Below are 13,588 nucleotides of genomic sequence, written 5' to 3' on the forward strand. Positions count from 1 at the left end.
GTAACATATTTTAATCCCATGCTTGGCATATTTTTTGATGATTTATCATAAGATTTAGTGGATTTGATGCTCTTAATCTTTAATTTCATGTTTTATATCCAGATGAGCATAGGAAAGCGAAAAGTGCAAGAAAAAGGCCAAAAACAGACAAAATGGGTTTATTTCAGTGCTTTACACGGCCTTGACACTTTCACACGGTTAATCCACACACTCGTGTGAGACACACGGTTAGTTCATACGCTGTATGTCATGGCCGTGTCGACTTAAAACCATGTCAGAATTACACACGGCCTGAGCACCATCACACGGGCATGCCACACAGTCGTGTCCCTGTCGAACCCAAGTCTAATTCTACTTCGAAAATGCTAATTTTTAGGGTTCTGAAGCATTCCAAAGTCTGTATAAACACCCTTGAAAAGGATCAAAGGGGGTCACAGAGTAGAACACTAGAATTACTTTAAGAACGCCAACGGATTCAGCTCAGAAGCAGGATCTCCTTCAAGACTGAAGATCTCCCTCCAATTTCTCTCTTGAAGTTTTTGGGTTTCTTTATTTTTTGTTGTTTTTCTATTTTTGAGATGTCTTCCTACTACATTATGAACTAAACTCCCTAAATACCTAGGGAGGATGAAACCTAAGACGGATTTTATTATTTAATATTCTGAATTTAATGATAAATACTTGTTCTTGTTCTTGATTATATTTTCTTAATTCTTGTGTTAATATTTTCAGGATATTAATTCCAGTTGATGTGCTTATTCAGTGGAGCAAAAGTCCCTGTTTAAGAGAAGATCTCACATAATTAAGCGGAGTTGCATGCAACTGTAGAAATAGGGCGACATAAATTTGTCGAATTAGAGTCAAATCTAATAAGGGAATCCACAGATTGAGTTAATGAGACAATAGGGGTTTTAATTAGAAAGAGATTTCAATTAATCAACCTAGAGTCAGTTGTTTTTAGTCTCGAAAGAGATATTAACATAATTTAGGGATTTCTACAGATCAAGGCAAGTGAATAAATCGTTAGATTCAGAATTGATATAATAAGTGAAGTCTAGGTAGATTCTTCCTTGGGTATTGTCTTTATCATTGGTTTATTCGATTACTTTCTTCACTCTTAGTCGCGTTCATTAATTAATTAGTTAGTTAAATTTAGATTAAAACAAATCCCTTATATTTTAGGTTAAATAATAGAAAGAAAGTTAATACTAGTACTTTTAGTCCTTGTGGATATGATATTTTGGACTCACCATAACTATACTACCATTCGATAGGTGCGCTTGCCTTAGTCATGATCGTAGTCTAGTTTAGTGTTCATAAAATGATCATCAAGTTTTTGACGCCGTTTCCAGGGACTAAGATATTAGGAACGCTTAATTTTTATTACTTTAGCCATTTTTATTTTTATTGAAATTTATTTTTATTTCTATTTTTATTTTAATTACTAATTTTTCTTTTATTTTCTTCTGACAGGTTTTTATAGTTTATGACTAGAAGAAACCCGTCAGGACCTCTACTTTTAGACAGCGAAATTGAAAGCACAGCTGGCAAAAACCATATAGAAATAAGGTGAAGCCTACAATATATAGAGGAAGAGCACGAGGATGATACCAATACTACCAAGGAAATGGCTGAAAAACATAATAATTGACTACCTCCGGTAGTTGCCGCGAATCCAGTAAATTAGAATCCTGCTCCTCGTACTATGTACGACTATGCTAAGCCTAATTTAGTATGGGCTGAATCGAGTATTGTTAGACCTTAAAATTGCTGCAAATAATTTTGAACTGAAACCCAACACTATACAAATGATTCAACAGTTTGTTCAGTTTGATGGTTTGCAGGATGAAGACCCAAATACTCATTTGGCCAACTTCTTAGAGTTCTGTGATACTTTCAAGATAAATAGCATTTCTGACGATGCCATTCGCCTATGATTATTTCCCTTCTCGTTGAGAAATAAGGCCAAGCAGTGGTTGAACTCCTTACCACAATGATCCATCGCTACTTGGGATCAAATGATTGAGAAGTTTTTACTAAAATATTTTCCGCCGGCTAAAACGGCGAAGTTGAGGGATGATACCTCTTCTTTTGTGCAGATGGATTTAGAAACTCTTTACAATGCATGGGAGAGATATAATGACTTATTGAGAAGGTGGCCTCACCATGGGTTACCTTTATGGCTATAGGTTCTGACTTTCTACAATGGTCTGAACCCCTCAACTAGACAACTGATCGATGCAGCCACCGGCGGAACCCTAAATAAAAAAACACTCGAGAAGGCTTATGAATTTATTGAAGAGATGTCACTGAATAACTATCAATGGCAAGTTATAAGGACAAAGCCTAATAAAGCTGCCGGTGTTTTCAACCTCGACACGGTCACTATATTATCAAACCAGATAGAGCTTTTAAATAAAATGATTGATAGTTTATGTGTCTCTACACAGGTACATCCAGTGATGCAGTGTAACACAAGTGAAGAAGGAATGAATAATACAGAATGCCTAGCCTACGACCCCAACACTACGAACGAACAAGTCAACTATATGGGTAACAATTCTAGACCTCAGAATAACCCTTATAGTAATACTTACAATACAGGTTGGAGGAACCATCCCAACTTCTCTTGGGGTGGTCAAGGCAATCAAAGACCACAACCCCCTCCAGGCTTTCAACCACCTTACCAGCAGGAAAAAAATCTAAACCTTAAGGAGATGCTAACGAAAATCATTTCAGTGTCAAAAATACGTTTCCAAAACACCAAAACAGTGCTTAAAAATCAGCAAGCATCAATTCAAGGTCTCAAGACTCAAATAGGTCAGCTTGCTAAGCTGATCTCAGATAGACCACAAGGTAGCTTGCCTAGCAACACTGAGACTAACCCAAGAGAGCAGTTTCATGTGATTACTATTCAACATGAAGAAGGGTTAGTTGAGTCCAAACTAGATCCAAGGCAAGAAACAGTGGTAAGTCAAAATAAGGTGGGTGAAAGCCATATTAAATAGAAACTGGTGAGCAGAGAATATACACCTCGCATGCTATACCCTAAAGTGACAAAGAAAGACCGCACAGACGAACAATTCGGTAAATTTCTTAACATTTTAAAAAAGTTACATATTAACTAACCATTTATTGAAGCTCTTTCGCAGATGCCCAACTCGGTTAAATTTTTAAAAGAGCTTCTGGCAAACAAACGGAAGCTAGATGATTCGTCGCATGTAGAGTTAAATCCAGTTTGCTCAGCGATTCTACAAAATAAATTACCCAACAAGTTAAAAGATCTAGGGAGTTTTACTATTCTTTGTTTAATTCGTAGTTTAAATGTTGATAATGCTTTAGCCGATTTAGGGGCAAGTATAAATGTCATACCTTATAAAATGTTTCAACAACTAGGTCTTGGGAAACCTAAACAAACTAGGATGAGTATACAACTAGTAGATAAAACTATTAGGTTTCCTAGAGGTACTATTGAGGATGTACTCGTTAAGATTGATAAATTTATATTCCCAGTCGACTTTATTGTTTTAGACATGGATGAAGATAGTGACTAACCTTTAATTCTAGGTCGGCCATTTTTAGCAACTGCTAGAACTATCATAAATGTTGGTACAGGTGAACTAACACTTCGTGTAGGTGACAAAACAATCACTCTTCAGGCTCGAAATCCGGTCAAGACATCGAGTGATGAAGGTAATTGTCTAAATCCTGATAATAAGACTACTCATGTGGTTTAACCCTCTTTGCAGAAAAAATTTTCAATTAATACAAATGGGCCACGTTCTAGTTCATTCAATAACATTAGAATAGTTCATGAAGAATGAAGGCTTCAGATAGAAGAACTAGATAAATGGCGGACACATGTCAAGGAGGAACCAAAAATACACAAGGCCAAATCAAAACAAAACCATGGCGCATAAAGATGAGACGAACCAATTCAAGGTAGGAGATCGAGTCTGGTTAGATAAAAAGGACCCTCGAATTATCAATATGAAGCTCAACGCAAACGGAGCGACTCCTTTTACGGTACTCAATGTCTTTCCATACAGTACAGTCGAGGTAACTCATTCACATTTTGGCACTTTTAAGGTAAATAGTAGTCGACTTAAACCTTATTTAAATAAAGGAATTGACAACGAGAAAGAGGAGTTTCGACTCCATGATCCACTGTGACCATGTGAATACAAGGTAAGTCGAGCTTAGACTCTAAATAAGCGCTTCTCAGGAGGCAACCCGAGCACTAACACCACTAACTAATTCATTTTTTATCTATTTTTCATGGTTAAATGCAGGTTTTTTGACCCACACGGCCTGTACACACAGGCATGTCCCAGGCCGTATGCTCTAACAAGAATTAAACAGTATGCTCATACGGCCTGGACACACGAGCGTGTCCTAGGCCGTGTCAAAACTGGAGCTAAATTTTCAAATTTTAAATAAGTCAGAGAGCTCTACGGGTAAGGCACACGATCGTTTGTGCAGACACACGGGCATGTGAGAGACCACACAGGGGTGGGAGAAGCGAACAACGAAGCACACAGCCGTGTGACGAGTGGGCCATTATTTTCCTCAACAAACACGGGCTGGAATTCTAAACACACGGGCGTGTGACACGGCCGTGTGGCCCAACATGGACCATTACACAACCGTGTCACCTTAAAAGCCCTAACCCCTAACCCCTAATTCCTTTTTCATCTTCTTCTTCACTCAAAATCAACCCTAGCTGCCGCTCCCCTTTCCTCTACTCCAGCCACCATCGCCCCATCACCCTCACCGTCCTCTTTCCTCCTCATCCACACACCCCCTCCAACCAACCAAGCCTCACCCCCATCCGAGACTTCCTCCCTTTCTTTTCCCCTTTCCTCTTTACCCACAACTTCCCCTCCTTCAGCCAAACCCCATTTCCCCTTCCTCTTTCCCCCCCACACCAACCGACGTATCACCCCGTCGCACGGCCCCTTCCACCATTTAACCACCGATTATGCACCTCTCCAAACCTTTCTACCACCGTCAGTTCTTCTTCTTTCCTTTTTACCTATTATCCTATTAGTTTTATTATTTTATTAATTTTTATTAATCTTTTTATTATCATTAGTATTAGTGTTATTATTATTATTTCCTTTTACTTACTTACCTATTTATTTATTTAGTCATATCTATAATTAGTTTTACTGATGATGAAGACCATTGAGTCCGACTATTTTTATGTTTATGTTTATCTTTATTTTTTAGCTTTTACTTTATTTTTATTTTCACTTTTATTTTTCTTTTTATGTTTACTTTGCTTTCCTATTTTGAACTTTATATTAATTATTTTGGTTGTTTCTTAACGAGTAACCCTTTAATCTTCTTCAAGCATTGTGTTTATTTTCTTATCAGTTGCTCAGAATTTTACACTACCCCTACAATTATCTCCAATTCCGCTTTTCACTATTCTGAGAAATTCATCCACCATTCAGGGCAGTTTCAATTATCTCCCTCTCTTATGATATTTTGTTTCTATTATGATTTATATTTGTTTGTACATTAAGGACAATGTATATCTTAAGTGTGGGGAGGTTATTTATATGATTATTTGAAAATCCCTGACTTATGCCTTGTGTTTAAGTAATTTGCTCATATTACTTTTAGAATGAACTCTTATTAATTTGTGATTTTCATTGATATGTTTTAGATTAAATTCATAGATACTTGTGCATTGATGGTTTAAACTTTAAGATACTAGAGAATCAAGCTTGACAATTCTATTTTTCAGAATTAAATTTTTTTAGGTTGTTTCCCTAAATTGAGGTATTATCTTGAAGTTTGAAATTTACAAGATTGACATCAAAAGCCATAATTTTTGTGAGATTTTGAGCCTTTACAGCATACATTTTTTCGTGCTCACTTTATTATTGGTTATGAGTGTGTCAATATTGAATTGTTATTCTAGAACTTGCTTCGATTATAGATGTCAAGACCACACCTTTGATTTGATATACTGAGATGATAAAGGCACCTAGGTTTTAACCCACTTACTCCACAAAAAGCCTATCTTCATAATTAACCCTTAGTGAACCCTTTTGAGCTTAAAAACTGTTTCTTAATTTACCCTAAATATTAACCCTTACATCATGCTTTTTGATTCGTTGAGAATGTTTTCAATTTTATTGACTCCCTTTTTGTCAAGATTTAATTTGGTTAATTACCTAACAATGTTCTTTTATTTTTTTTAGTTGTATAATTTTATCTCATTATTATTCATTCATTCAAAAAAAATACATACATGTTGATTATTATTGGCTCTTTGTTTTAAGCTTAAGTATTGAATTTCATATTCTGAGAAGAAGCTCATGTTTATCTTTTCAATTGATGTAATTATTTAGTGTTAGTTTATTTTTCTAGTTAGGTAATTTATCAATTCGATCTCGGTTCTAACCTTCTTTTTCAGCCTTTATCCACACCTTTAACCCAAGCCCATTATAACCCTGCTAAAGACCTTTTGATTTGTGTATCATCTCATTTATAGTGGTGGAGATTTTATTTTCATGCAAGCCTATGGTAATAACTTTTCATGTTTGACTATTGAATACTTAATTGTTGAACCTGAAACACTTTGAGTGATTTGAGTGAATCTTTAGTGAGGATATCAACTCTTGTCGATTTGGAATTAAAGGGTAATTATTTAGATAAAGGGAAATACCTATGATTTTATGATTAAAATGCTCAACTTGGATTGTTTGAAACTTTGATATTCTTTTAGTTGAATTCTCAACATATAATTAGTTGTGAATTATTTCGAAACATTATTTGATAAGAATTATAAGTTGAGAAGAATTAATTTTAATTGTGAGTTGAGGATTTTGCTTGAGGACAAGCAAATGCTTAAGTGTGGGGATATTTGATAAACCTCAAAAGTAACATATTTTAATCCCATGCTTGGCATATTTTTCGATGATTTATCATAAGATTTAGTGGATTTGATAATACTAATCCTTTAATTTCATGTTTTATATCCAGATGAGCATAGGAAAGCGAAAAGTGCAAGAAAAAGGCCAAAAACAGACAAAATGGGTTTATTTCAGTGCTTCACACGGCCTTGACACTTCCACACAATTAATCCACACGCCCGTGTGTCATGGCCGTGTAGACTTAAAACCATGCCAGAATTACACACGGCCTGAGCACCATCACACGGGCGTGCCACACGACTGTGTCCCTATCGAGCCCAGGTCTAATTCTACTCGGAAAAGGCTAATTTTTAAGGTTTTGAAGCATTCCAAAGTCTATATAAACACCCTAAAAGAGGATCAAAGGGGGACACAGAGTAGAACACAGGGATTACTCAAAGAACGCCAATGGATTCAGCTCAGAAGCAGGATCTCCTTCAAGACTGAAAATCTCCCTCCAATTTCTCTCTCGAAGTTTTTGGGTTTCTTTATGTTTTATTGTTTTCCTATTTTTGAGATGTCTTCCTACTACATTATGAACTAAACTCCCTAAATACCTAGGGAGGATGAAACTAAGACGGATCTTATTATTTGATATTCTGAATTTAATAATAAATACTTGTTCTTGTTCTTGATTATGTTTTATTAGTTCTTGTTTTAATATTTTCAGGATATTAATTCAAGTTGATGTGCTTATTCAGTGGAGCAAAAGTCCCTCTTTAAGAGAAGATCTCACATAATTAAGCGGAGTTACATGCAACCCTAGAAATAGGGCGACATAAATCTATCGAATTAGAGTCAAATCTAATAAGGGAATCCACAGATTGAGTTAATGTGACAATAGGGGTTTTAATTAGAAAGAGATTTCAATTAATCAACCAAGAGTCAGTTGTTTTAGTCTTGAAAGAGATATTAACATAATTTAGGGATTTCTACGGATCAAGACAAGTGAATAAGTCGCTAGATTCAGAATCGGAATAATAAGTGAAGTCTAGGTAGATTATTCCTTGGGTATTGTCTTTATTATTGGTTTATTCGATTACTTTCTTTGCTCTCTGTCGCGTTCATTAATTAATTAGTTAGTTAAATTTAGATTAAAACAAATAATAGAAAGAAAGTTAATACTAGTACTTTTAGTCCTTGTGGATACGATATTCTGGACTCACCATAACTATACTACCATTCGATAGGTGTGCTTGCCTTAGTCATGATCGTAGTCTAGTTTAGTGTTCACAAAACAATCATCAAGTTTTTGGCCGAGTAGAAATAGGGCTAAAAATCCCCAACTATCGACATACACACGACTACAAACTCAAGCCACATGGCCGTGCGACACGGCCGTGTGAAGCATACGTCCAGGATATACGGCCGTGTCCTTGACCGTGTAAAACCTAGAGCTTAATTTTTTGAATTTTAAACAGGTTACAAAGGGACATGGGGATAGTACAAGGCCATGTGCGAGACACGACCGGACAACACGGGCGTGTGGAAGGGTACACGGACGTGGGGAAAATCACACAGGCGTGGGAGAAACGAAGCACTTAGTATACGGCCTGGAGACACGGGTGTGTCCGAGGCCGTTTGACGTATGAGCATTTAATTTTTGGGATGAATACGGGCTAACCATGAGCCACGCGGGCGTGTGACACGGTCGTGTGGCCCAACACAGGCCTCACACGACTGTGTCCCATTTAACCCCCCCAAAACTTAATTTTTGTTTTTACTTTTGTCTTCTTTCTCCTCACACCCTCCCAACCAGCCGCAGCCGCAGCTCCCTCTCACTCCATCTCCGACTAACCGGTGACTTCCACCCCCACCGCCTGCCACACCCGAACCCCTTTGTTTCCCCTAACCCATTCGCACCAAAACTACCAACACCTCCATCTCACTCACACTCGCCCTCTACCAGTCCACACCCCAGCCTGCCCCCTACCCCGGCGACCGTCGAACCTCCAACCACCGCCTCCTCCACCTTCGGTTTTTATACCCTTTTACCATTTTCTCTTTTATGTTATTTCATATTTATTTTATTTTATTTTATTTACTTCTTCTTATCATTATTAGTATATTAAATTTCTACTATTTATTTCTATTTTACTTATTATTATTTGTACTCACTGCCATTTGCATAAACTTTCTGTTAATCATCCTTTGTATTATTTTCAACTACTTGGCTCTGTTAGGTTGACAAGTGTGGAGGCTCATATCGTAGAGGGACACTTTGTGTTTTCAAGTTCTCAGTTTAAAATATTTCCCAGACCGTGACTTATTCCATCCCAAAAAGGTTGATAAACCTTCCTTCACATTGTCAACCTTAACGGGGGTCTTAAAAACTCTTGAGAAGGGGTTTGGTTGGCATGTAGGAGATGGCTATAGCATCTGGATTGGCAAGGATAGGTGGGGCCTCGAGGGCTTTGATGGCGATGCACTTCTCCTTCCCTCCAATTCTCTCCCAGAAACTTACGTCTGTGACCTTTGGTTCCCTACTAATGGTGGGTGGAACGTGAAACGTATTTGTGTTTTGTACGCGGATTTCATGGCTAGCCAGATTTGTAATATTCCGATCCTCCCTCATGGCCCGAATGATAGAATGGTGTGGTTCCATAATGTCCATGGCATATACACGAAGAAATCGACATATTCTTGGTTACTCCTTAAAAGTGTTGGGTTCGGTCGCATAAGTTCTTTTGGAAGCTCATTTGGAAGTTGACAGTCCTTCTAAAAATTTGTGTTTTTGCATGGCGGATTGGGCACAAGTTGCTCCTAACAAATGTCAAGATCTCTACCATGAAGCATAACGTTGTTTGGGGTTACTCAAGATGTAAGGGTAGTGACAAACGGTGATTCACGCATTAAGAAATTGCCCTAAAGCTCGAGATGCATTTATTCGGGTGTCTCGATAATAGATTGTTGACTACAAAATATGAGTTTTGTATTGATTGGCTCGAAGACTCTATGTGTCCTTTAGACAAAAAAGCTTTTGAGGATTTCATTACTACCCTTTGGAATATTTGGAACAACAAAAATAATGCCACTTTTGGTGGTAATGAGGAGGATGCTCGCGTGATATAGGAAAGAGCCTGCCCATCTCAATGATGACTTTTGGATTCATAATTTCTCCCTTCGGCCAATTTTACCTCAGGTTCCTAGAGATTGCAAATGGGAAAAAGCTCCGGAGGGTGTTGCCAAAGTGAACGTTGATACCTCCGTGAAAGATAATAGAACGGGCTTGGGCATTATCCTTAGAGATTCAGATGGCTTTGTTCTTTATGGTATAGCGATCTTCATTGAAAAGGTTGTTAGCCCCGAGTGGGCGAAATTGGATACTCTCTATGTAGGCATTCGGCTTGCTCAGTCTTTTTATCTCAACAAGGTTATCTTCGAAATGGATTGTGCTTGTATTGTCAACCGCCTTTGTAAGCACAAAGATGATATTACTATTTTTGGCTACCACGTTAAGGATGTTCGTGAGAAGCTCAATTCTTTCTCGAAGGCCAAAGTCAAATGGGTGAATCGGGTGGTAATAAAGTGGCTAATTTTCTTTGTAAATGATCTTTGTCTAAATGTTGTAACTAATCGTTTGAGATGGATTCCTAGTGATATTCACAACCTTTTGTAATTTTTTATGCAATTTAATTAAGGTTGTGGGCTTTGGGCCCATTCATTGTAAAAGAAAAAAACAAGATAGCAAAGACACTTCGGGGAAAAACGAACAAAATCCCGGTAACATCAAAACCAGAGAAGTGCATCCCTTCAACCCCAAAGCAAATTATGCATGTTAAAACTCCAGCTTCCAAGAGCAAAATAGACTCGTAATTCTTTAATCTGGCAGTGTCGAGGTCAAAATCTTACCGTTCACCACTGCGATCGCCACCTCAGATACATCCTCCACCCAAAACCTATCATTAGATATCTTGAATCTTTCTTGGGCAATTAGATGAGCCACCATATTCGCCCTGCAATCAACATGACGGAAAGATATTTGAATAAAATGTGTAGCCCTATTTTTCATTTCCGACACAAAAATACCCATTTCTGATCTGTCTGCTTTCCCTATTTAATTTTGGCGATTGTAGTGCGAGATTCGCCCTCGACTTCAATCTGTCGAAAGCCCATCTCTTCCGCAAATTTGATGGCTTGCAGACATGCAAGGGCTTTAGCAGAAAAAGAATCAGAAACATAACCATTCATGATAACCCCACTGCCTATGACTAGTCCCAGATCATTTCTAATAACAAACCCCGAACTGGATTGGTGAATATAGGGTTTGAAAGCTGCATCTAAATTTAATTTGGCCACTGGATCCTAGGGAGGTTGTCATCGTTGCAGCATAGTATCTCTTGGAGTAGGTAACTTCTGGTTTAACTCTTTCATTTATTTAACAAGGCTAAAAACTCTAGAGCTAATATCCCTGACTCTTTGTTCTTTACCCTCCATAACATACTTGTTCCGAGCATGCTAAAGAGCCCAAATCGTAAGGGCGATAAAATTTCTTGCGTTGCTATCAGCAAAAAAAAAAAATTGAGGAAAACCACTGCCAAAAACCCTCAATAACATCATCAGACCAGTTTATCTTTACTAAATCCCAAACCTCATGTGCAGGGCCACACTTAATAACAGCATGAAGATTGGTTTCGGGTTCACCACCACATCTCAGACATATCAGAGTAGGCACAATCCTTTTATTGTATAGGTTCCACGCTGTAGGATGGAGATTATTTAGAATGGGCCAAGTAGCAATTTTAACTTTAGGGGGAATTTGTAGACTCCAAAGCTTATTGTATAGAGTTTTGTTTCCTTGTAAATCATCAGTTGTAGTTTGAGAGTTTTTCAAAGCTTGATATCCATTCCGAACTGTAAAATCACCAGAAGTTTCACCACTCCAGACAATATTATCAGCCTCAGCACATTCAGACAAAGGAATACAACAAATAGCCACTGCCTCCTCGGGAAAAATGCTGGTAATGAGCCATTCTTTCCAACTTCGATTTGAGTGATAAATTAACTCTGATACTTGACTATAGCTATTATTGATTCTGGTGTTCTTGATTCGACCACTAGCCCACCAAGGGAGCCACCTATTGGTCGAGATAGCAATTTGAGTACCAGATCCCATTTTCCATCCCACACCATCTTCCAGTACCTTTCGCATTGCAAAAACACTTTTCCAAGCATAGGAGGGGTAAGATCCTAATCTCGCATTCCAAAACGTAGAATTTGGATAATATCTAGCGCTATAGATACAAGTAATTAGCGAATTTGGATTCATAATCAACATCTAGCCCTGTTTCGCTAAAAGGGCAATATTAAGCTTAGCCAAATCGCGAAAATCCATACTACCACTCTCCTTAGATAGGCAAAGATCGGCCCATTTACACCAGTGAATACCTTTCCAAGTCGAACTTTTTTGCCACCAAAAACGACTCATTATTCCCTCTAACTCCGAACACACAGATTTTGGAAGCAGGAAACAAGACAGAATAAGTAAGGTTGTAAAACGGCCTTCAAAAAAGTCTCCTTCCGTCCTTGAGATAAAAAACGAGCCCCCCAATTATTAACTTTTTTTCGCATACGATCACAAATATGTTGAAATGCCTCTTTCTTCCTACAACCCACCATTGTTGGAAGGCCCAAACATCTTTCCATGCAAAATGCTCTCCTAACACCCAAGCAAGATGGAACCCGATTACACACCTCTTCAGAGACATTGAAGCTGAAAAAGATCAATGACTTTTCAAAGTTGATTTGTTGAACAGAGGCTTGTCCATATTTACTCAAAATGGTTTGTAGAACCCATCCTCCTCCATTCACTTGCATTCCCAAAAACAATACTATCAACTGCGAAAAAAAGATATGTCACCATCGGGCTTCCTCTACGAACTTTTAACTCCCTTTAACTGGCCTTCTACTCTAGTCAAGTATAAAAGTGAAGAAAAGCTTTCCGTACATAGTAAAAATAGGGGCTCAACAGATGTCATTGTCGAAGCCCCATCCCGGAAGAAAAGGATCACTTAAAAGACTATTCATGTTCACTACTAAAGATACAGATGAAACAAAATGCATCACTAACTCAACCAATCTATCATCAAAACCCATTTTCTTCATCATGCCTTTTAGAAAGTCCAACTCCACTCTATGGTAAGCTTTGCTTATATCAAACTTGAGAGCAAATGATTCTTTCTTCCCTCTACGTCTCATCTTTAAAGTATAAATAACCTCATAAGCCATTAAAACATTATCAGATATTAAGGGGCCTGACACAAACAATCCTTGCGCCTCATCTATACACTGATAAAGTACAAGTTTAAGTCTATTTGCAATAACTTTGGAAATTATCTTATACAAAATAGAACATAAACTAATTGGTCGAAACAAAGACATCATATCTGCTTTAGAGACTTTTGGAATTAAAACAATATTCGTAAAGTTTACCTCTTCCAAAGAGATCTCTCGGTTTAAACCTTGAAGAAAAAAATGTGTTACGTCTGTACCAATGATGTGCCCAAATCTCTGATAAAAAATCACATGAAATCTGTTGTAACCATTTTTTGGAAAAATGACGGGAATCGACTTGGATTTGAAAATGAAAGAACGGGAGTCGCCACCAATCCTTTTTGATGAGGTGTGATCGAATCACCTTAAATTAATCATTTTAATAA

General features: G+C 37.6%; 1 non-coding gene across 1 annotated transcript; it reads right to left on the reverse strand.

Annotated features, from left to right (window-relative positions):
• Window positions 1-2,066: 2,066 nt before the first annotated feature.
• LOC121210768 (small nucleolar RNA R71) lies at window positions 2,067-2,173 on the reverse strand. Its single transcript, XR_005905883.1, has one exon. It is a non-coding gene; the product is annotated as a small nucleolar RNA R71 (small nucleolar RNA).
• Between the last annotated feature and the right edge of the window lie 11,415 nt (window positions 2,174-13,588).

The sequence above is a fragment of the Gossypium hirsutum genome, chromosome A11 (genome assembly GCF_007990345.1).
Source record: "Gossypium hirsutum isolate 1008001.06 chromosome A11, Gossypium_hirsutum_v2.1, whole genome shotgun sequence".
In the NCBI taxonomy this organism is placed as follows: domain Eukaryota; kingdom Viridiplantae; phylum Streptophyta; class Magnoliopsida; order Malvales; family Malvaceae; genus Gossypium; species Gossypium hirsutum.